A 25,659-nucleotide genomic window follows, 5' to 3' on the forward strand; every position below is an offset into this window, starting at 1 on the left:
TATATATTAAAACAACAGAAAAATAAATTACGACTGTATTGAGAATTTTTCTATATATATTTATTCTATTCTTTGTTCTGTTTTGTTTCTTTTATTCTATCATCATTTCATACCTGAGTATTCACCAGTGTACTGTTGATTGAGGTGCCTTTATTAATGTCTTCTAGGGCCTCTTTAAACATCTCTTCTGCGTACACTTTAAAAAGTAGAGGGGATAGGACATAGGACACATCCTTAACGTACTTAGGCATCTCTTTAGATTTTTGTTGGTCTACTCGTATTGTGGCTTTCTGAAATCGGTATAAATTTGTTTTGATTCTCACATTCTGTTCATCTATTTCTGTGTTTCGTAATATTTCGTAACTTATAACGATGTAATAAATCTGGTTACTTACTATGTTTTTACCATCATCTTTAGGGGCTTTCCAGGTGTAAATTCTTTGGACCGGTAGTTTGTACTGTGTGTTTTTGATATTGAGCTTGTAAATAGTTAAGTGTTCGTAGTACATGTTTGCCTACTACTTCTCCATCTCTTCCTTTCCCTACCTTTGCATTGAACTTTCATTATAGGACCGTTAAATGAAAAACATAGAAATAACGAAAGAAACAATCTTTAGATAGAAGCTTAATGAGTAGGGAGTATTCGGTGACTATGTGAAAAGTGTCAGAAATCTGTATAAGATAATATTAACTAGTGTTAGGACGTGTGCGAGAGACTGATAAATTTTATATTAAATTGACTTTACATTGACTTAGTACTAAGTCCTTATATATTCTCATTGGTGGTAGATCACACATAAGAAATTGAGAATAAAAACTAGAATTATGGAGAAAAAACAAAGTATTTCGAATGTTCGTTTAAAAATGGAAATACGACAAAAAAAATAATATAGGTGTGATCGTCGTAATCGACGTGGAGGAGGAACTTGTATCTACTTGTCTTCAGAAATTACTAATAATTTCTCTGTTACATCTCTTGATATTACTGTCCCTAATATGGAACTTCTTGGCTTAAAAATATGTCATAAAAACTCTTTTGTTTTTCACCTAGTATGTGTTTATCGGCCTGGTGATTCTAGATTAGCAGATGATGAGTCCCTTATCGCATCACTTTATGAACTGTCTAGGCTAGAGAATCTGATTGTTATTGAAGACTTTAATTTTAGAGACATTTCGTGGCCTATAACTGATCCAAGTAGTGGCTTAACAACTTCCAAAAATGTATTTTTGATTTTGTTGTCCTCTACAGATTTTGTTTTAAGTTCTAATTTACATCAATTGATAACGCGGTCGACTCGTTTCAAAATCAATAATTTACCATCTATGTTGGACTTGGTATTCTCTAATGATCCCCATTTATTAACACATCCCATAATAAGCTCTCCAGTACTGTACTACTAATCCTAATGTTAATAAAACGGTATATGAAATAATGGATTTTGAAAATGCAAATCGCCAACTGGCTGATATTGATTGGAGTGATGTTTTCGGTGACATAAGGAATCCAGTTGTATTCTGGGATAAGTTCTTACACGTTGTTAATTTCTGCAAAAACCAAAATACCTTCAAAAAAACCATATACAAAAATAACATAAAACCTTGGATTAATGGGGAATTAATATATCTGATCAAGTATAAAAGAAAGTTGTGGAACTAATATAGACGTACAAATCGCATAGAGGATTTACTAATTCATCGAGACTTTGCCAAAGATTTAAAGAAATCTCTACATGAAGCTCGTGTTGTCTACGAAGAGAGTATAGCCATTAGTAATAACTGTAAAAAATTGTACAAGTATACTAGATCTTCGTTGACAACAAAAGTTTCTATACCTTTACTGGAAAATTCTCTAAGGTTTTCTCTGTCGAATCCACTAATCATTAGTTGCCTAATATTACTTCGTCACGAGTTTCTTCTTCGCTTAAAAATATAATCATTACTCCTGAAAAAGGTAAACATCATCTTTAAAGCCTAAAAAATAATTCGTCTCCTGGTCTCGACTTATCTCTCTACCCACTATATGTGATTATGTCCTTATCATTCACCACACATAATTTGCCTCCTATATGAAAAACCGCATCTGTAACACTGATTTTTAAAAAAGGGAACAAATTGAATCCTAATAACTATCGTCCTATCAGCTTAATACCTATAATATCTAAGATAATGGAATTTATTATTGCCGAGACTATTTCTGATTTTCTGCAAAATGAACTGGTTATACCAAAACTGCAGCATGGTTTTGTCAAAGGACGTTCTACAATGACAAATCTTCTCTGGGATGTCAATGAATGGTCAAGAGCATTAGACAGAAAAGCCCCGGTAGACATTATTTACTTCGATTTTGCTAAAGCTTTTTATCGAGTTCCAAAGCAAAGACTATTACATAAATTGGAACACATTGGTGTTCGTGGTCAATTACTGAGATGTATCGATGCGTATTTAACAGATAGAAAGTTTTGTGTTAGAGGTGGGGACTCTTCCTCAGTTGAGAGAACGGGTTTAAGTGAGGTATCGCAAGGATCAGTTTTGGGCCCACTTTTATTCATAGCATACTCAAGTGATCTACAATTTCACATTAAATGCAGCAAAGCTTTCTATTCAGATGACACGAAGCTATTTTCCGATCCCTCCGTAAATTTCCAGCTACTACAAGATGACCTTGATTGCATATCGGAATGGTGCTCTACTTGGATGCTGCCTCTTAATGTGAACAAATGTGTAGTTCTTCACATGGGTAAAAATAATCCGTATCTTTGTTCTCTGATATTTCTTTTTGTGTTCCGTAGAAGTCGAGTTCCATCTGTTTTAAAAAGCTCTGCCAGTGTTCCCTTTTTATTTGTCTAACTAAAGTTGTATAAGGAAACGTACACCAAAATAAGGACTTATTTCAAATTGACCGAAATTTTTCCAGTAACCGTTGATTTGCATCAAGGCTCTTCACTAAGTCCCTACCAATTTAATCTTGTTATGGATGTACTGATAGAAGTTAAGGAAAAGGGCTTCTTCAATGCTCTTCGCTGATGATATCGTATTAGTAGAGGAGAGCAAATAAATGTTGGAGAAGAAGTTGGAGGGTTGAGGACGGGCTATTAATGAGGGAATATTTAAGGTTAGAACGTCGAAAATGTTGTATATGTGGTTGGAAGGAATACTAATGGTTGGGGACATCGCATTGCTTGAAAAAAATCCAGACGAGAAGGAGAATATAAATACCTTTGCTCCTACATAACGGAAAATAAGACACTTAGTCAAGAAATTGCCCACAGGATATAGACTGCTTTGTTTAACTGACAGCGAATGAGCAGGGTTCTCTGTGATCGAGAAATCGGGGAAGCTCTAAAAGATAAGATATACAAGAGAGTGGTGAGGCCTGCGTTGGTGAACGGTGGTAAAGTGAGGCCTGTAAAGAAGATTTCGGAAAAACTATAAAGGTAGTAGCAATGACATGTTACAGTGGATTTTCGGTAAGAATAGAAGGGACATATTTAGGAACGACTTAATTAGGAAAAAGGCAAGGGTGACTACAGTCTCAAAAAAGATTTAAGAATAAATACTGTCACGTCAAATGTAGAAATTAAAATTATGTTGAACGAAGTATAGAGCTGTTAGAAGTTGATGGAAAGCGATGTTAAGACAAATCAAAAAAAGATGGAAGGACTGTATGGCAGATAACTTGAAATAGAAAGGTTGAAGGAGAAAGAAAAAGAAGAAATTAGTTTGTACTTTTTCTAGCTGTGGCTTTATACAGTTTATTTCCTTATTGTTTTTTATTGCTTTCTAAATATTTTCGTCTTGTATACTTATTTTAGTTTACTTGTGTAAATCATTCATATTGCTGTTTGATTTACAGTAAATTATAAACAGAAACTAATTTACCGATATAAATCAGAAATGTCACTATTGTTTAACAAAAAATGATTCATATTATAATTAAAACATTAAAAAATTCATTCTATATTTGTATACATATACAAGAGTATTGCATATTAAATATATTATTGTGAATTTTGCAACAGCATTTCCTAACAAAACTTCAGTTCATAATAATTTTAGTATAGTATGTTTTCCTGTTTATATTCAAAATGAAATAGAGTATCTACAGAGGAAACAACACAGAAAACATTTCAGCCAATTTGATTTGAAAACTCATTATTACATTGCAAATTTCATATTCAATCATTCAATATAAATAAAATATTAGATAAACCCACTATATGCATTTGCAATTGCAGTAAATGGTTAAATAGTGAAAATCGATTTTGGAGTATTATGAGAGCAGATGAATAGACCGATTCAGCTATTATTTTAATAAGTTTAAACAGAATATATTAATATTTGTTTCTAAAAATCATTTATATTTTATGCGTCAGTGGAAACACATTTTTGGAACCGTATCCTCAATTATTTACCAAATAAAAAACAAATTCTAAACAAATTAAACCTAAAATTTCGTGACAATATCGTTTTATGTATGCCCCCTTTTATTTATCTTTTTTTCTGTTAATCGTTTTGGTTTGTTTACTTTTAGTAATCAAACTAAAAACTATAAAAAAGAAGCAAGAAGGAGTTACCAAAATGGAATCAATGCCAACTCACAGATCCAAACAATAAACTGCTTTTTATTAAAGTTTTATACATATTAAATTATCCAATGCTCAGGTGATGTAAGATGTAAGAAAATTACATCCGGTTCCGTTCGTAAACAACTTAAAAAACACATCAGAAATTTTGAGGCAGCTAAAGAAACGATCAGAAATCATCTAAAAGATGAGGTTGTCTATGGTTTGACAACAAAGAGGAAGAGTATGACAGTTGGCACCAGTTTGAACATATATTTTTGAATTATTTCTGGGGAAAAATCCAACAGTTAGAAATCAACAAAGAATTGCAAAATGCGAGATACAATGATAGGATGTTTATCTCAGAAAAAACATACGCATTACAAGTGTATAACAATGCAAAACATTTAGAATATAATTATTCATCAGAACAATTAGTCGAGCTGACTGCAAGACATTTTGAAGAAACGCTATAAGACCATATTACTCTGCTAAATTACAAAGATATAGACAGCTTGTGCCAATTCCTACAAGTAAGAGAATCGCGTGACAATCGCGAGAAAGAAAGGCAAGAAGATTGCACGAAAACTACAGACCCAGAGAAACAAATGGATATAGAGATAGAGGACAAAATTATAGGAGAGACTATACAAAAAGAGAATTCATTCCCAGGAGAAAAAAATAAAAATAGAGGAAACGGAAGAGGAAATTATGAACCAAGAAATCGGCAATGGAATGAGGATAGATATCGAGAAAATCAGAATCGAAATACCACTTGCACATATCAAGACAACAGAAATAATAATAGACGAAATGAACAGGAATATCGAGAAAATCGATACAAATCCGATAGATCAAAAGAAAATAGAAGAGAAGTAAATAATACTACCTGGGTATTGGAAGAGTATGAGGAAGAAAGACAGAGCGATGGAAGGAGAAACACCGAAGAGCAACAGGCGTCTTTTCACGAAGGCGCTCACTAGAAACAAAGAACCAAACAGGAATTTTTTGTCACCCGAAGATATTAATAAAAGTATAGGTATCAGAAAATAATGATCAAAGAAGTGGATTAAATTTAAAATTTGTGGATGGTTTTATCAACGAACAACCAATTAAAATCATGATAGACATTGGTTCGGAAATAACGCTAGTCAACAAAAATTTAATTGAAGAAGTTAATTTAACTAATTTAATTTAGAAATACTTAGGGTAAATTTAGTGGGCGCAAACAAACGGACATTGGCAACGGTAAATGAATGCATACAAATAAAGGTACGATTGGGTAAGAAATTTAATGCACTACAATGTGTGATAATGCCAACCATGTCGCATGACAAGATCGTAGCAGTTGACGAATTGGCAGAAAAACACGTTCTGATTGATTTCAAAAATAATAAGATGAAACTCACAAAGGAATAAGAAGAAGAACAGAATAAGTTGGAAAAGGACAAGGAACATGAGAAACGGAAAATGGACGATTCAAATAAAGAACAAACAGTGGAGATAAATTTGGCAACGAAACAAAGACAGAAAAGGAAGAGGAGAAAGCGGCAGAAGAAGATTAAAGAAAACAAAACATGGGATTCCTCAAAAGAAGAGATGAGCACAGAAAAAGAAGAAGAAATTATATTAACAAAAGAAAACGAAAGGAGCACGATTGAAACAGTGGTATTTAAAGAATAGGTGTATGAAAACGAGTATGCAGAATACACGATAAACATGTGTAAGGAATCTGGGAAAAAAGAAAGAGAATTGATCTGTGGAGAAGGAAAAGAAAAGGAAATGCGTTTGCTTTTAAAAGGCTATGAAAATTTAATAAATGAAGAAAATAGAGTGGCTAAAAAGTATGAACATTCATTTGAGGTGAAAAACTTAAATAATAGTATAAATATTACGTAAAAAGAAGTATTTGCTTCAAAAAATATGTCTTAAAATTTAAAGTATAGGAAATACTTGTGATACTATACATTTTTATAGATTTGAAAAAGTCGCAGTCAATTCTCAATATAGCCGCCTAAAAAGTGTGAATTTTTTTTAATTTTCAAGCTTATGACAGAATATTTAGTAAATAAAAAGTTGATCGAAGAGTTGAGCGCCAACTATTTTTAAAATAAAACAGAAAGTTAATAAAATTGACAGAAATTAAAATAAAATATTTATTTAAAAGTAAAATAACAAACATGTGACGTTTATAACGTTACAATATCCTTTTGTTTTTTTTTTTAATGATGTTAAAATTTTCGACTAAGTACATCGTATATTAAGCATTTTTGATTGTTTCCTGATACTCCTTTTAATTATGTTCTGATATTTTTTCAATAATAACCGTGTCTTTATTAATAGATTTATCTTCGTAAATACTAAGTGTATGTTTTCCTTTTTGTTTTGATATTTAACAATAGTTTCCGGGATGTTTTTTAGATAATCGACTAGGTCTAAATAAAAAAAATAATTATGATATGCATCAAAATTTATTTTAAACAGTAATGGAATAAAATTTCTAGCAGAAATATATTTAAACATCCGATATAAAACCATATATGAGTATTTATTGATATTTCTTTTATGTATTATACTTTCCTCTATTTGATGTCATAAAACAAACAACATAATTCTCGGAAAACTAATTTTCCTAAGTTTTATCATTCCGTGAGTCGAACTTTATATCTTATCTAGGAACATTCGAAGAGTTGTCATAGGATGAATTGTTTTTACTAAAGAAAATTTATTAAGAACAGAGTCAGACTAAAGTTGAATTGAGGATGCAGATAAGTAACCAAAAAATAAGATAGGCTTGCGATAAGTTTGTCTACTATAATTATATATTCGTTAAAGAGTATCGCAATAATTAAAGCATTGTTATTTTTCAGACATTTCTGATGTTCACTCTTCTTATGTGTATGAATCTGATTCATCTAATGAACAAAACCAGGTTTCTGTTCATGAAAACCATAAAACCTACTGTCAGTTAAAGTTTGTTATATTTAATAATGTTGCCAATGGAAATTTCTCTGGGTTCTCTTCTGTGGGTACTGTTAGCAGAAGACGTCCAAGAAAACACAATCAAAATGACCGAAAACAGCATTCTTACACAGACAGCATTCTTACAGACAAATCTTAAAAGCGAAAGATTACTTTCCGTATAAATAAAGTTATAAAGAACCAACATGGACGAAAATTGATGTTTTTCAAAAAAGAAGGGGTCGGAGTTCATCCGAATTGTTTTCACCGAAATACCAGTTGTGTAGGGCTTATTCTTCAAAAATTCCTTTATGTGATAACAAACTAAAAAATTTGAAATAGTTGCTTCCAAAACATATTCCTAGATTTTGCCTTTTACGATTCAATTTTTCGTTAGTACTTTGTGTGTAATTTGTATTTTATTTTTAAGTTCCTTTATAATAAAAATGTTTGCTTTTACTACAATTTACTACAATTTGTTTAATAAACTTTTTCAATGACTTTTTGTTCTTATTTCGATGCCACCTTTCAAAACTAGCTAGGTAACCAAAAATTTTACAAATTGGGTATGTATGTGGAATATTTTATCTTTCAAACTAAATTCTAAATTTTTCTTTCTAAAACTAAATTCTAAATTCTGAACTTTTCATCCCTAAATTTGATCTCCAATTATAATTGCGTCATTGTTGCCTTAGTTATTTTGTGGCTGAAATTTAGGGATGAAAATTAAGAATTCATTTCGAATGTATATCAGTATAGTAAAGTTGCATATCACGGTGGCTAAGTATAACTGCAATACTAATCCAGTAACTTCATTGTGCTTCATTGCATGAGATATTAAGTAAAATAATTTTATATTTTTGGCTCTCCTGAAAAGTTTCACTTTTGTAGTTGCGTCATTGATCCACCGGGGCTGCGAATGTCTTAAGATTTTGATGAAAATACTAAAAAACCACTGTACAGAAACATTAAAACATGAACCTCATTTATTATTAAATTCGCGTTTTCTGGTACACAAACCTCCTAAGTTCGACCATGTTCGTCCAACAACTATTTAAAAAGACAAACAGCCAAAACGGTCATCGGATAAATCATTTCCATCTAAAAAATTGTGATATAAATAATCCTAGAACGGCGGATTTCATAAATTGGACCAAGTCGAGATAACACGAGCAATTTTCTTGAAACACAAGAATGACCAAGGAACAAACCTATAACTGCTGATAATCTCCAACGCCATCAATAACTTTTACGATTATATCGCACACGGTCAGTTTGCAGAATCCTTGACTTCGTGCGTTTCGACCCTCAAAATGTTCGCTGGGTATGATTTCGGAGTGGCTAAGAAGCCGATGTACCGGTACGATTAGAAGCAAAAATTACAATTACACTTGTTTCATTAATAACCATATATTTATATTATAAACTCAGTTAATAATAGTTAATAAATTAATAGTAAAGAAGAAAGGAGAAGAAGATATAATATTAAATGGAGATAGCAGATGTTGATAATGATAAACTGAAAGTTCTTTATTTTCTGCAAAGGTCATGCAGAATTTCATTAGTCGACCATTAAATAATAAAAATATTGACAAATAAAAATACCATTCATAAAAGAAGATAATCATCAAAATTAATTTCGTATCGAAAAGTTAAACATAGTTGTAATAAATTGAAATTACAAGAAAAAAGTCTGTTCGCCAATTGTATGAGATAGAGACCATTATTTTCAGCTGTACATTCAAATGATTAACCACTTTTAGTTTTTTGACTGAATTGACCCGTTTATTTAAATAATTTAAGATAGTTTGTAAAAACATTGTCAAAATGCCAACTAATATAGGGTGTTTAAATTAAATCACGCATTTCGGGGACAAAAATAAATTGATTGAATCCAACTTACCTTAGTACAAAAGTGTACACAAAAAAAGTTACAGCCCTTTGAAGTTACAGAATAAAAATTGTTTATTTTGCATTATCTCCTAAACTACTTGACATTTTGTAATAAAAATGTATACGTTACTTTCTTGTTCTAAAAGCATTTTTTATACAGAAGAAACAACAAAATCTAAGCACACAGAAAAATTTTAAAGGGAGTGTGCAAATCCCCCAAAACTTTTGAGTACGTTCAAATCAAATAAATTTTGTTGCATCATTAGTTTAACAAATTATTTTTAAAAATTTTTTGCCTCATATCACGCAAGGCATTATGCCGTAAGATACTCCAATCGAAATACACCCGATAGACGATTATTTCTGACCATTGATCGTCGTTTACGGGAAACAGGTACATTACAACCGCAAGCTGCTGGCAATAGCTGTCGTCCAATAATGGATGCAACTGACGAAGACATTTTAGAAATCATTGAAGAAGTCCCTGGAACAAGTACAAGGGTAATAGCTGCTTAACTAAATGTTCCTCACATAAGGGTTTGGAGGCGTTTGAAGGGTGGGCTGCTTATACCCTATCACTTAACAACGGTTCAAGAGTTACTGGTTGAAGATTATCCTAAAAGGATTGGATTTTGCGATTGGTTGTTAATGGAAAAACCTCGAAGTGTTAATTTTGTTAGAAATATTTTGGTTACGGACGAGGCTACCTTCAGTAGAAATGAAATAACAAACCATCATAACGAGCACGTTTGGGCCGACGAAAATCCTCACGCCAAAAAAACGACTCATCACCAAAGGACTTTCAAAGTTAATGTTTAGGAAGGAATGGTGGATAATTCTAATAGGCCCAGAATTTCTTCCCAACAATATAAATGGTGATAATTATTTGCAGTTCTTGGCAAACGATTTACAAGAATATTTGGAAGAAGTGAATATTGCAATAAGGCAAAATATGTGGTTTCTAAAAGATGGCACTTCACCGCATTACAGTAATGAAGTCTGATACCTTTGCAGGCAGTGTCCTGGTCGGTGGATTGGAAGGGGTCGTGACGAACCTATTTCTTGGCCACCCAGAAGTCCTGGTCTTAACCACATGGACTTTTGCTTTTGGGGGTTTATAAAAGAGAAAGTGTATTCTGTAACATTCTGGTTGTCAACGGAACTAGAAGAGAAAGTTCTCAAGAAAAAACAAGCATATCACATATGGCTTCAATCCAAAGATCCTCAAGACAGAGAAATATACGCTAAATGGAATAGAGAAGTTAAAAAAGACGTGGATAAGGCGAAAAATATAAACTGGGAGGCTAAGTGTGATGAACTGGACAGATTTATGGGTGGAACAAAAGTGGCGCAAGCTTGGAAAACATTAAAACAGTTTAGGAAAAATGAGAAAAATGAAGACAACATTTCTCTCATAAAGTTAAATGAATGGGAAGAATATTATACGAAACTGCTGAAAGAGGATAGAGTAGAGTACAGATGGGAAAAGATAAGGGAATTAATAGACAACAGAGACGAAAGACAGGAAATCCCTATAATAACATTATCTGAATTGACGGAAACCTTAAAAGAGGTTAAAAACGGAAAAGCCGCAGGGCCTGGAGACATTCCCATAGAGCTGGTTAAATATGGGCCGACTGCACTTTTAGAATTAATAGTAGACCTTTTCAATAAATGTATGTGTGGAGACCAGGAAATTCCTAGAGATTGGAATAAATCTTATATAAGCTCCATATATAAGAGAGGGAATAAAAGAGACTGTTCCAATTATAGAGGTATTAGTGTGACGAGCTCTGTGGGCCGGTTGTACGGCAGAATATTAAAGAAGAGGGTTGAAAGACAGATACAAGATATTGAAGAACAAAGCGGCTTTCGTACCGGGAGATCCTGCCTTGATAATATATTTATCCTACGACAAATAATTGAAAAGCGTGTCGAAAGAAGTAGAGAGACCCATTTGGTATTTATAGACCTTGAGAAAGCATATGATAGTGTCCCGTTAAAGAAAATGTTTGAGGTCCTCAAAAGGTCCGGATTGGATTCGACGTATATCCGAGCGATATATAAATTGTACGAAAATGCAGTTAGTTGTGTAAAAATTGGAACCAGAACCTCAAATGAATTTAAAGTCACTAAAGGCCTAAAGCAAGGATGCTGTTTGTCACCGACACTCTTTAAAATATACGTCCAAGAAGCATTGAGGAATTGGAGAAATAAATGTAGATTTATGGGCATCGAAGTGGGACAAGAAACTCTGTATACATTGTTGTTTGCAGATGATCAGGTGGTGGTTGCAACCGATGAGGAAGATATAAATTATATGAATCGAAAATTATTTGAGGAATATGCCAAATGGGGGCTTACTGTAAACATAAGCAAAACAGAATATTTAAAAATTGGAGGAAATACCACAGATCTGAGGCTTGAAAACGCAGTCATAAAAGGCTGCAACCAGTATAAATATCTAGGAAGCATCATATCAGCAGATGGCAGAGTTAAGATAGATGTACAAAACCGAATAACCCAAGGGAAAAAATGCATCCGAATACTGAATTCATTACTGTGGTCTAATAAAATAAAGATGCATACCAAACTTCGCGTATACAGAGCAATTGTAGAACCAATTACTACATATGGTGCCGAATGTTGGACGATGACAAAGAATGAACGAGATAAAGTAGACGTTGTGGAAATGGATTATCTTAGAAGGTCATGTCGAGTATCGAGAATGGAAAGAATCAGGAATGAGGAAATACGAAACCGTGCAGGAATTAGAGATACTCTTTCAGATAGAATACAAGGAAGGCAATTACAATGGTATGGTCACGTGATGAGAATGGAGGAGGAGCGGTGGCCAAAGAAAGCCTTAATGTATGTTCCGCCAGAAAGAAGGAAAAGGGGAAGACCACCAAATTCCTGGAGAAGAGAAATTACAAAAACAATGCAATCTAGAGGCTTAGAAGAGGGAGATTGGAGAGATAGGAAAAGATGGAGGCTGAAATGCGGGAAGCGGCAATCGCCGTAGGACCCCCGTTATATGATGATGTATTCTGTAACAATAGAGGACGAACAACAATTGAGGGTAAGAATAATTGAAACTGCAAATCAATTTCGCCAGAAAAATGATTTTGCAGTGCATTCGGTTTTCCTTATTAAAACGATACCGGATGTGTATTGAAGAAAATGGGGGTCATTTTGCACATTTATTGTAATATCATATTTATAGAGGTTATAGACATTGTTTGCACTTGTTAATTCATTTAAGCCATTTATTTAATTACACGTAATTTTTTAAAGGTTAATGAAAAGGGCCGTAACTCAATAAAAACTGTTTTTTGAAAAAAGTGACAACAGGCAAAAATTTTTAAAAATAATGCGTTAAACTAATGATGCCACAAAATTCATTTGATTTGAATGTATTCAAAAGTTTGGGGGGATTTAGGGCTGCACACCCCCCTTAAAATTTTTCTGTGCGCTTAAATTTTGTTATTTCTTTTTTATGATGAATGCTTTCAGAACAAGAAAGTAACGTGTCAATTTTTATTACAAAATGTCAAGTAGTTTAGGAGATAATGCAAAACGAAACATTTTTTATTTTGTAACTTTTTTTGTGTACACTTTTGTACTAAGGTGAGTTTTATTTTTGCCCCCGGAATGCGTGATTTAATTTATGACATACCTTTTTGCAACACCCAGTATATGCCACACAAATTTTCTTTGAAACAAAAGTCGAAAACAAAACATTAAATATGTATGGTAAGTCATTCTGGTAAAGGTATATTTTTCAAAATTGTAGAGGTAACTTTTTCCTATATAAAAGTGTTATAAAGGTTCTTTCTTCTTTCTTGATAGTTATTTGGTGTATTTTGAATTTACGAAAATAATTGTTAGATTAGCGTAAATGAAAAATATCTGCTTCTGTCTCGTGCCATTGCTCAAAATGTATCATCCAAAGATTTTTTAAACTATTTATCCTTTTTTCAGTGTTAGTTTTTTTGTAGATGTATTTATGACATTCGATGATTTGCTGGATGATGAAATGCATCTGAAGGTGCTCTGAGAGAGAAAGTACTTGAGCAAGTTTTAATAAAACTGTGCTCGATATATGCCTTTTCTTTGTGAAATTCTAAATAATTATGAGCCCATACTTGGAGAATATGGAGGGAAGCTTTATGTCTAAACTGGCAATCATGGACTGAAAAAGAACGAAAAGAAAAAGAGCATGTTGTTAGATGGAAGCTGGGCGATCAAAAAAAAAGATGGTGTAATAAACTGAATCTGAGATGTATATTCATCTAAATATTGACCAGTTAACCCCTTGCAAAAATAGATGAAGATTTTCCTTCACATCTGTCATCCATTAATAAATGATTAAATAACGATTAAATAAAATAAATAATTTTTTAGGAATATCCCTCTTTAACTTCCTTTTCTTTCTGTCGCATGTGATTATATGGGATTTGAGCTATGAATTTTTGAACGAAAAGAATTTTTAATTAAGATTTATTATTCCAATATATTTCCTATAAATAAAAGTTTCTAAAAGTAACTAAAAGAAAAAACAAGAATATACATTAGTCCCACTTAACAATATTGTAATGCCACACTATATCCTTCTACATAATGCGTATGTAATCACTTATCTTATACTTTCAATCAGTCTATCAATACACACAATCACTTATCTTTACATTCACTCAATACATTTCAATCATGTGCTTTGCATACGTTTGCATAACTGTAGGTCTTATGTAGAGTTTCAGGTCCCAAAATAACCGGCTTCTGCAAGAAAGTGTTATGTCTTTAATTATATTAAACATCTATACCAACTACCAATCACAACCGCAAAATTCAAGAAGCTTCTTAACTGGAAATAATTGAGGAGCTAATCCGTCGGTGAAAAAAACCTCAGCCCTTGCTGTATGTTACTCTGCAAAAGAACATCTAAAGAAATAAGACGGAAGCTAATAAGGCGCATCCACTATACAGGCACCAGACACCAAGAAGATGACTAAAATCGAGAAAGACTTTCCTACATAGCTCGATTACATAAGACACCCAGTCAAGTATAGCAAGGGAATCCATACGTGCGAACCAACCCCATATACCAACCATAAGTAGAAGGATAAGCTGCGTCACCTACCATAATGGACGCATACCACACAGGCACAGGCCTCTCCACTTGGCAAAGATCTGAACTATTGGCGAAGGAAAATGTCATTATAGTCACCCAGTTTTGGTCAGATAAAGTTTAATATGTTTAAATTCTGAGGTTGTTGTACATACATCATGTTTGAATAATTTATGTTTAATATTTGTGTTTCTATTCTGTATTTAAACATGTATGTAAATTAATTTCTTATTGATGTAAACACGCTTTTGCCATGAAATAAATAAATAACGTTACTGCCGGACATTTAGCCACTCCCTTCTGAACGATTCCTTCGGAATTGGCTATATAATACGGTCAGTTTAATATCAAGTAGCTTCCTCTTAGAAGTTTTTTATTGATAAGGGATAGACATGAAAGAAAATGAAACTTGAATATGACAGTTTGGGACGGAACTTAAGTGGATTTCCCTGAATAGATTTGAACTGATATCTTCCCAATAGTGTTAAATAGATTTTTCTTTAGCTCTTTAGATCTAACAATCTCTCATATAAAAAACTCTACAATAATCTTTGTTTTTACATCAATAATTGAATATTATCAGATAAACACAACAGCAACTACTAATCTAGAAAATAATAGTTTAATATTTCCACTTCGTTCAGTTCCTCTAATTACAAAGCTCAAATTACACATATTTCACTACCTTTTCAGAGCTTCTGAAGCGGTGATACCTTAAACCAAAAGCAAATGAAACATATTTAATCTTCTAGTATAGGGGAAGGAAAATAGTTTTAAGTTCACAAGTCAAGTAAGGCGTATTTGCATTTTTGAGGTTTCTGTAATAGTTTGTCTTTAGGGAACTGATAACTAAATAAGTGGGAGATATTTTTTGATTTATTTAATTCATTTGATCCCTCTTAGAGATTACGATTAGGAATTTGTTAATAAAATTCTTGAATATAAATATTTTACTTTTATTTTTACTTTTACAAAAAAGAGCTGCAATCTATGAATTTGTGAAAAACCGAAGAAATGTCAGTTATCAGACCAGATAACCAGTTACTGCTCAGGAGAAGAAGAAATAATCTATAAATACAAATACAGAATATTACTTCACACAATATAATTCTTACGGTTAGTACAATTAAACTTAGAGCTAAAATTATTATTATTATTAAAAGAATTAATATTAATCTTAACAGTCTTCCGGGTTGAACGGCGTGGATTATCAGTTTGCCGAGCTTTCGACATTCTCTTTGATGTCTTCTTCAGGGCTTCCAGGGTTTCTGTGCCCCGAGCCCTCAGACACTACTACACTGATTCATAACCAATGCATTACTGCTACTGGAAGGACAGTTCATTTATACCGTCCATAGTGACGTGGTTTGGGTGAAGTTTGGCATGGGTATTAGCATGGGGATTGGAGTGGAGGTTGGCGCAAACATTTCTGACAGTAGGATTTTGATTAGCGGGTGAAGCGGACGATATTTTTTTATGAGGTCTTCATGTCGAAGGTAAACTCATGCGTCATCTCTTTTAGTAAGAGAATTTGGCCTTTTTTCAATTTCTATGACTTCTCGGATCATTCTTAGTTTATAGACGCGGATGTGGCCCATGGTTCTGGAGTTTACAAAATCAATTTTGTGACCTGTATAAAGATGGTGTTGACCTAGACCTCAAATAAAATAAATTGGAATTGCGAACAAAAATGGAATGTTCATAAATCCTATTTTGTATTCTACAATTTGTTTGGCCTATATAGGATTATGGGCAGTCTGCACAAGAAATTTCATAAACTTCGTGTTCTTCATTTGAAATGTTGTCTGTGATTGCTCCCCGTAGAGGCAAATACTTGACACTTGACAGTCTTCCGAGTTGAACTGCATCGATTATCATGGCGCCGAGCTTTCAATATCCTATTTGATGTTTTCATCAGGGATTCGGAGGTCTCAGTCTCTCGAGCCCTCAGACACTACTACACTGATCAATAGGTGTCTTTTTCGGCTCTATCAAGTATCACAGCCTCGTCATACAAGACACGGTGTCATTGTCGTTGACATGTATGCTAAGACCTGTCAGATTAGTTTGTGTTTACAGTTATACCAATATGCTATGGAAGGCAAAATAAAAGGAAAGTATGGTCCTAGCAGACCACAAATGACCTTTATTTTCTCTGAGGGTGGAAATTTCTAAAAACCGTACCAGATTAACACATCCCTAGGGATGGCTGGCGTATGTTTGTCGTTGGTCCGGCTGGTGTTTCTCTTCTTCTTTTTTCTTTTTAACTACTGTTCGAATGTAATTATGTACATTATTCTATCCCTTGTTACTTCCCATCATCTTCACGATCATCTCTCTCACAGTAACAGGGTTCATACCTATTTCTTTATACATTCTGTTTCTCTCCACTGTCCATCTATTACACTCCAGCATTGCGTGAGTAACAGTGTCAGAGGATTGACAGTATAGGCATTTATCTGTCTTTCTGAATATATGAAGATATGTCCTAAAACACCCATGTCCTGTGAGCCCTTGGATCAGGAAGTAATCCAGTCGCCTGGGACCACAGTCCACCCAGTCCCTTACGCTCAGAATCAGCATCTTGTTTCACTGAGCAACATCTTCCGTGTTGTTCTCTATTTTTGCCATCTTTATATTTCTTCTTTTTTTATGGCTGCTGTTAAATATTCTCTTCTCTCATAGAGATGTCTCCTTTCTACTGTTAATACATGCAGAGGAACACAACTCGTGATAGTCTACAAGGCCGCCGCAAATACAGTCCTATAGACGCATGATACTCGCAACAGACCTGTTCTGTCTACTCGTATCATGAGCCCTTTGTAGGTCGGTATCTCCATTGCCTTACTCCAGACTGGTACCACGTAACGGGGGATTGACTACACAACACCGTGTAAGGCACTCCTCCTCTCTGATTTGGGTCCTCCAATATTAGGCATCACCCTCCCCATCGCAGCCGCACTCTTCGCTGCCTTCTGGACTACCACCCGTATATGCTCCCCCCATCCGCCAAATTGGTATAGTGTCACTCCCAGATATTTGACGCATTTATTTGATGTACCCCTGCATATTGAAGTTCCATCCCTTGTGTTTTCCGTTGATCCTTAAGAATGATGGCTTCGATCTTCTCTGCTGCGAGTTCTAGTCCGTGATCTGCCATCCAGTCCTTCACGACATTGTTTTATGTCTTAACCAAAATTGGAGATTTGGCTCGTCCCGCGCTACTACCAGCACAGGGAGATCATTTTCAGAAGCGAAGAAGGTTATACCATATTGGCAGTTCATGGCCCCGTCATATGCCAGGTTCCATAGTGTCGGACCCAAGACCGATCCCTGTGAGACTTCAGCCGTTACGTCAACGAGTGTGTCCTTCTTCACCATGATCTTTCTCTCGGAAAAATATTCCGATATCACATTCATTAGATAGTTAGGACACTCCCTCTCGTCCAATGCCTGCATTACCTCTTCCAATGCCTGCATTACTTTTTTCCGCTGCAGAGTATTGAATGCATTTCTAACATCGAAATGAAACCCCCAAATGACCTGGCTACGTAGCATCAAGGATATTGGACAGGACTATATCTCCAAACCCCAATAATAAATGTCCAGAATAAAGATGAATTTGCAGAAGAGATCGCTAACCTTAATTAGAGATGACATCCCAAGAAGAGGAATTAACTACATAGAATTATATTCTATGCATTTACTTGCAAGAAGCAAGCCAGCATTTATTTGTATAACAGATCTTACAAATGCCTTTGGCCCACAGCAAATACAAGACTTAATACACTTATTTGAAGAAGTAAAGATTTATCATCGGTAGTAAAAAACTAGAATATATAAAACGGTGGTCAAACAAAACAAAACACAAAATGGTTTGAGACTGAAGATGTGAGACTATTTCGCAGAATAACAAACAGAATAAAATAAACAAGAACACAAAAGACACACAAGTGATAAATCAGAAATAGAAAAATTAGTAGAAGCAACACACGAACCGCATGACAAAAACGCAATATTTGAAACGGAGGAATAGTAGGGAATAGTAGTAATACCTAAGAATAAAAGGGATTTCTACACACAAAAATTTTAAAAAATCAGAAGGAAAGAATACGGACAAGAAAAAACTTCTAGTGTTATATTACATTAGTTTCAATTTTCACAAAAATTGTTTTATTTTGTGACCTAGCCTACTGGTCTAAAAATAATCTCTTATTTCACAAAACGTCGCATGCTCAAGGACAACTTGGAATCGCTGAATGAAATTTATAGATGGTGTGTAAAGCAACACATTTAGTAATCATTTCTTTATTGATCCAATAAGAGAAGTATTGAGAAAGATCAATGAGGCACCACCAAAGTCTCTGGGGTTGTTATTAAATTACAGGACAGTGTCGCGTCGTTCTCGAAGCATTGACGAGTCGATGTTCCCCAGGGTAATTTTACGGAGGGTGGATGTTAATTTAATATAAAAATAGATAAATTAGTAAAATAGTATTATTTGTAACAAAGAAACGGATCTATTCTACTAAAAATTAAATGAATACGAAACAGGTTATTACTTGAAAATTGTTTCCTGTTAAATATTAACAATTTTGCTCTCATACTTTACTCTTACTTGTAATATATTTTTTCTGTTTTTGGCTTCTTAATTTTTTATTATGTTGTACGTATTTTCTACGTATTTTCACGTTAGTATCTATATTTTAATAAGTTTAGATGACTTTTAATGTTTATGCTTCTTTTCTAACAATATTCACGTAATTTACTTAAAACCGTATTCAATCAAGAACTATTTTAACATAATATTTAAGCAACTCTACAAACTCATTTTTAGAGAGTCGTAACCTCCCTCTTCGGTAAATGTATTTTAAAGTAATTATTCAATGATTACTTGTGCAGTATTGAATCGAGACTTGGAATTACCACGCCGTTTACGGTTCATTCAATCCCAAATCCCCACAACCCTTTCTTTTTCGAATAAGACAAAGGATTTAAAATTCTCCCCAGTGATTTAAAACACTTTAAATAATTGTTATTCTTTTGCTAATGTTCATCAGTGTAGATTAAAAGAAGGTGATTGTGAAAATGGTTTGAGTTTTCGGTACATTTATCTTTAAGGTGTTAGGGAGAAAACATTTGATAGGACTTATCGTGAGGGGACTCATAAACATTTTATAAAAAATTTAAGTTATTTTTTTTAATAGTGTTTCCAGGATTTTCTTTCTACTAATTTTGTTAATGTCCAAAAACGCTTATATATCTCCAGATAAAAAAGGCCTAATAATGTACACTATTGAACATATTATTTGTTTTTCCATTTTCCATAATTTCCTATTTTTAGTGCTTTGTAAGTTGGTCACCATAACTGTCACGATCTTCTCTAACATTTAATAGCTATATAATATCTTGAATATGTTGCATGTGTGAGTCCATTATTAGGTAAAAGAAATAAGAATAGGACTTACTTAATCAATTTATTCTACCACCAACGACCGGTTTTGCATACTATAATTTGCTATGCATCTTCAGGTCAACGGTACATGGCAAACTATTTTTTTTTGCTATTTACAGCATTTAGTTTGTTCAGCATAAAGTAGAAATCGAAATGTCAAAATAAACTTATTTTAAAGTATAATTATAGCTGATAAAGTCAATTATTTCCAATAAAAATAGTGAATTGTGTTAAGATGTCCCAAGAAAAAAGCTTCAGAAAATTATTAAACCACATTGTCGCTTCAGTCTCTTAGTGAGACATTGCTTTGTAGGCGTGACTATGGGTGATTGTTTTTACTAAAAGTGTATTTTTAATTCAGTATTGAGATTTAAATGGGGAAAAAATTGCGTCTTTAAATTAAAAATAATTAAAAATTAGTTGACATTTTCCAATAATATCTTTGAAACCATATTTTTGTTTACCTATATTGGAAGTAGTGGTTGTGAGTATAAAATTAGAAATTCTAAACCATATAAAATTCTTGGCGAATTAAATATGTCCACCACCTTGTGCCAAACAGAAACCAAATCTATTATACAACGTTTTTTTTTTCGTAGGGTTTATTTTGCCAATATGTTTTGGCTAAATTCGATTATCTTTTGACTTCTTGCTTGCTCTAATTCATGCCTGTACAACTTAATCTTAGCATCTTTAAAAAATAAAAATTTAGAGGAACTAAGTCAGGTATATCTTGTGTTTACACACGTAATCACACGTTTACGTTTTGTGTAGATCTCTACTATTCACAATCTACTAATTTTAAAAATAAAAGCTAAATAGTCTATTCCTAATAGGCTTACATAATTAGGCCTAATAGGCCTAATAGGCCTAAATAAAGGCTTGTTCATTATACAGGGTGTTTCAGAAAGGTATGTCATAAATTAAGTCACGCATTCCGGGGACAAAAATAAATTGATTGAATCCAACTTACCTTAGTACAAAAGTGTACCCAAGAAAAGTTACAGCCCTTTAAAGTTACAAAATGAAAATTGTTTTTTTGCATTATCTTCTAAACTACTTAACATTTTGTAATAAAAATGAACACATTACTTTTTTGTTCCGAAAGCATTTTTCACTAAAAAGAAACAACAAAATCTAAGTGCACAGAAAAATTAAAAATTTTAAGGGGGGTGTGCAGCCCTAAATCCCCCCAAACTTTTGAGTACGTTTAAATCAAATGAATTTTGTGGCATCATTAGTTTAACACATTATTTTTAAAAATTTTTTGCCTCTTATTACTTTTTTCAAATAACAGTTTTTATAAGTTATCATTAACCGTTAAAAAATTACGTGAAACTAAATAAATGGCTCAAATGAATTAACAAGTACAAAAAATGTCTATAACCTCTATAAATATGATATTACAATAAATGTTCAAAATGACCCCCATTTTCTTCAATACACATTCGGTATCGTTTTAATAAGGAAAACTGAATGCGCTGAAAAATCATATTTTTCTGAAGAAATCGATTTGCAGCTTCAATTATTCTAATTCTCAATTATTATTCGTCCTCTATTGTTACAGAATACACTTTCTCTTTCATAAACCCCCAGAAGCAAAAGTCCATGGGGTTAAGACCTGGACTTCTGGGTGGCCAAGAAATAGGTGCGTCACGACCCCTTCTAATCCACCGACCAGGATACTGCCTGCAAAGGTATTCCCGAAATTCATTACTGTAATGCGGTGGAGCGCCATCTTGTAAAAACCACATATTTTGCCTTATTGCAATATTCATTTCTTCCAAATACTGTTGTAAATCGTTTGCCAAAAACTGCTAATAATTATCACAACTTAAATTGTTGGGAAGAAATACTGGGCCTATTAGATTGTTATCCACAATTCCTGCCCAAACATTTACTTTAGAAGTCCTTTGGTGATGAGTCGTTTTTTTGGCGTGAGGATTTTCGTCGGCCCAAATGTGCTCGTTATGATGGTTTGTTATTCCATTTCTACTGAAGGTAGCCTCGTCGGTAAACAAAATATTTCTAATAAAATTAACATTTCGAGTGTTTTTCATTAACATCCAATCGCACAATCCAATCCTTTTAGGATAATCTTCAACTAATGACTCTTGAACCGTTGTTAAGTGATACGGTTTAAGCAGCTCATCCTTCAAACGCCTCCAAACCCTTACGTGAGGAACATTTAGTTGAGCAGCTATTACCCTTGTACTTTTTCCAGGGACTTCTTCAATGAGTTCTAAAATGTCTTCATCAGTTGCATCCATTATTGGACGACCACTATTACCAGCAACTTGCGGTTGGAATGTACCCGTTTTCCGTAAACGACGATCAATGGTCAGAAATATTCGTCTATCGGGTGTATTTTGATTGGGATATTTTACTGCATAACGCCTTGCGGCTGCTGCACTATTTCCTTGACTTTCACCTACGATATTCCCGATAGTTTATTGAAATCATAATTTAATCTGATCCAACTTACCCAAAGCTAAATGCATATCTGCCATTTCCTAAAATGTGTAGGCCATTGTAATATCAAAATTTTTAATATTAATCCTATTCACACAATAAATGATAGCTTCAAATTATTGACTATTAATGATGGAATTGTTTGTAATTATTGTATCCGTAGAAACTAATTGTAATTTTATGGCCAACTAGGAAAAAACTAGTTTTTCCAAAAAGTGATGAGGCAAAAAAGTTTTAAAAATAACGTGTTAAACTAATGATGCCACAAAATTTATTTGATTTGAACGTACTCAAAAGTTTGGGGGGATTTAGGGCTGCACACCCCCCTTAAAATTTTTCTGTGCTCTTAGATTTTGTTGTTTCTTTTGTATGAAAAAGGCTTTCAGAACAAAAAAGTAACGTGTCCATTTTTATTACAAAATGTCAAGTAGTTTAGGAGATAATGCAAAAAAAACAATTTTTATTTTGTAACTTCAAAGGGCTGTAACTTGTTTTGTGTACACTTTTGTATTAAGGTAAGTTGAATTCAATTAATTTATTTTTGTCTCCGGAATGCGTGATTTAATTTATGACATACCTTTTTGAAACACCCTGTATTATACAACGTTTTTTCATAGCGTTGGGTTCATTTGCCAATTTGTTTTAGCTAAATTCGATTATTTTTTGACTTCTCGCTTGCTTTAATTCATACCTCTTCAACTTAATTTTAGCATCCCTAAAAAATAAAAATCTAGGGGAACTAAGTTGGGTATATATTGTATACTTATCACACGATTACGTTTTGTGTACCAATTACAAAAATTAAAGCTAAATAGTCTATAACTAGCTGACCAACTCGACATCGAGTTTTTTAAATGAAATTTTTATTTTGCGAGAAAAATATACAATATATACAATGACCGGAAGTAAAAATATTTTTATCAATAACTCAAAAACTATAAATGATAATTTCGTGAACTTACATTTTTGAACTCTACGTTGAATTCTCTATTGATTTGACTAATAAAAACGAAACCGGAAGTCGACCTCAAAACCGGAATGCAATTTTTAGTTCATCAAATGTCGACATGGATATCATTTAGCATTTATTTTTGCATGCTGATCACGAATCCGGTGTCAGATTTGCTCTATCTTGAAGTTTTATGTGCGTTTCGGGTCACTTTCGATATCGGATCGCAACCGGAAGTACATATTTAGATTCGTCTCGACGAGACCTTTCGATCCATATATACATTGTGGGGTCTAAAACTTAAAGTAAATTTTAACTTCCGGTCATCTCAAAACCGGAAGTGAATTTTTGTACCAAAAGTATATCTTGACAATCTCATACGTAATACTAATAATATTTCAAAAAAATATTTTAATTATCTAATATGGTTTTTGAGTAAAGTGGTGGACAAGAAAAGGGCTTAGCGTTTTAGTATATAAGATGGCCTATGCATTATGTATAGGATAGCCGTCTTGTTGAAACCAAATTTCGTTTAAGTTAATTTAAAGATGTTGAAGTGCAAGAATAATTTTATGTCGCAGTAATTGAAGATATTTTACTGCAATAAGATTTCCTTTCGCTGAAAAAAGGAGTAAACATTAAACTTTTGTGGATACTGCACAGACACACTCAAAGGCTTATTTTTCTGAGACCAACAGCGTATAACGGATGGATTATGTTTTTTGTGAATTTTGAAATAGGACTCGTCTGTAAACAAAATATTCTTCAAAAGAATTTATTATTTTTATTTTACTTTTCCATAATAATTTCACAGAATTCCATCTGTTATTTTATTTAACTTGAGTTGCTATTTGTTTACTTGAACACGGTGTCCCTTCTGCCAATGCACAGTCATGTGTTTCCCTAATTTCTCGTTCTTGACTTATTTATTTATCCCAAGGTTGATCTAGTGGGCAGCAGTTTTTACATTTGCCATTTGCCATTTACCAAAATGGTCCCCAAAGTACTGTTTTATTATTTGTACTCTTTCTGCAGCTGTGTAAACAGTCGGCATATTGGTATCGTTCGGTATAACGCTATGACGATGTACTTCTTCTTCTTCATATGCCATCTCCTCTAAGAAGGTTGGCAACCATCATGACAATTCGCACTTTCGATACCGCTGCTCTAAAGAGGTCAGCAGAAGTGCAATTAAACCAAGCTCTCAAATTGTTTAATCAGGAGATGCGTGTTTTTCCGCGACTCCTTCTAACCTATGTGAGGTTGAATGAGTGTATGAATTGTGCATGACGATGTACGTTCATGCACAATTTTAAAGGGAAACTACAGGCAAATGTGATTGTGATCTGTCTATTAATTGAAAACACAATGTAGTATATTTGTTAGATATCTCGCTGATTGTAATACCCACCATATTTTTTTCGAACCTGTATATATACGCCCTGATAAATACTTTTTTCCATAGCTAATGTTAAAGTGTTGCTATAACAACTGTTTTGAGTAGATAAAGTATCACTTTAACCGCAAGGGTAGATAAAGTGACACTTTAACAGCAAGAGTAGATAAAATGTTTTAACTTTTTTTTATTCAATACAATTTACAAATTCAAACACATTAAGGATTAAAAACAACTGAAATTTTACAATTAACATTATTAGAAATATCTATTGTTGGAGCATCACAACTTGTACTCGTTTGCTTAAACACTTGATTCGAGGTACTGGATTGATTTTCTGGTCCGCCAAGTATACACTTGGATACAGCAATCTTATTGCTTATTCAAGTAACTCTTCAATGTAAGACTCTTCAATGTAAGATTCTGCAACAGATGACAATTTCCATCCACCTAAACGTTTAACTTTTACTAGATCAGCTCCAGAATTTGCGAACATAGTAGCTGAAGAACGACGGAAACAATGCCCCGTGTACATTTCTGCTTCAAAGTTTTAAGTTTCAAAAAATCTGCAATCTTCTTGGGGATATTATATATATACCTTTCCTGCTTGGTTTTAGTATCAGATAATGAAACGAGTATCACCGATTTTCTGTCGTCCACGTTAAACACTTCTAACCTGTACAATTCATCGGACCTAGTCGCTCCATACCCACCAAAAATAGCAATAACCTTCATCAACTAATAGACGTCATCAGGAGCTTCTGTCAGAAATTTAATAATGTCATCTGACTCCAGGATTTTGGACTTTTTAGCTTTGTATCCTCCACTCAGGTTTTTTAG

The sequence above is a fragment of the Diabrotica undecimpunctata genome, chromosome 7, assembly GCF_040954645.1.
Source record: "Diabrotica undecimpunctata isolate CICGRU chromosome 7, icDiaUnde3, whole genome shotgun sequence".
Classification (NCBI taxonomy): domain Eukaryota; kingdom Metazoa; phylum Arthropoda; class Insecta; order Coleoptera; family Chrysomelidae; genus Diabrotica; species Diabrotica undecimpunctata.